General features: G+C 48.0%; 1 non-coding gene across 1 annotated transcript; it reads left to right on the forward strand.

Annotated features, from left to right (window-relative positions):
* Positions 1–212: 212 nt before the first annotated feature.
* Trnag-acc (transfer RNA glycine (anticodon ACC)) lies at positions 213–284 on the forward strand. Its single transcript has one exon. It is a non-coding gene; the product is annotated as a tRNA-Gly (tRNA).
* The last annotated feature ends 600 nt before the right edge of the window (positions 285–884 follow it).

Genomic DNA, 884 nt, shown 5'->3' on the forward strand with positions numbered 1-884 from the left:
TAGCGTGTTTCGTGCTGTGTGCGGAATATATTGGGGAGCGCCTCTTACGAAGAAGACCACTGAAACGAAGGAATGTTTAACTCGCGAGTAGTTAAGGGTCTGCGACTGGTAGAACGTGACAATTAGTCGGGTCGGAATTGCTAAAATTCTAGCTGCTTTTCTTGTGAATATTTGTTATACAAACAGCTAACTTTGAACAAAAACGTTGTACCGCCTCCGTAGCGTAGCGGTAGCGTTACCGCCTACCACGCAGGGGGCCCGGGTTCGATTCCCGGCGGGGGACTTGAGTGTTGTGTGTCCATCATCATCATTTCATCGTCATTGACTCACAAGCCGCCGATGCGGCGTCACCGAAAACGGAATTGCAATACGGCGGCCGAACTCCCCCGAATGGGGCTCCCAGCCAACAGTGCCCTACGATCATTTCATTTCATACCATATTAAATACGGACTTGATAGCCATTTCATGTGTTTCAATATGAATAAAAAGCAGAGTTAATCTAAGTTTAAACGCTTTTCTGCAAGCAGACTGAAGATCCCGAACGCCCGATTTTTTAATCACGAACTTTCATCTAGAGTTACGCAGCCTCTGTGTGGTTTCATCAACGCTGCTTTACACTGCCTAGCACGTATCTGCTACTACAGAGTGAAGGGACATCGGCAAGAATCCTATCGACGAAGGTGGACTGAACGATAGCGTTAACAGAAACACAGACGACCGACCCCACCCCGCCGCACGTTCTCGCGACAGCTGCCTGAAGCACCACTGACCAATGGTGTTCTTGCTAGCAACAGTCCAGACTTGTGGGGTTTTTGCCGAATCGCCATATTTTTAGAGGCTTATATCTTACCACTTGAGGTGTTTTTTACAGAATCGGTCGAGT

The sequence above is a fragment of the Schistocerca nitens genome, chromosome 4 (assembly GCF_023898315.1).
Source record: "Schistocerca nitens isolate TAMUIC-IGC-003100 chromosome 4, iqSchNite1.1, whole genome shotgun sequence".
NCBI lineage: Eukaryota > Metazoa > Arthropoda > Insecta > Orthoptera > Acrididae > Schistocerca > Schistocerca nitens.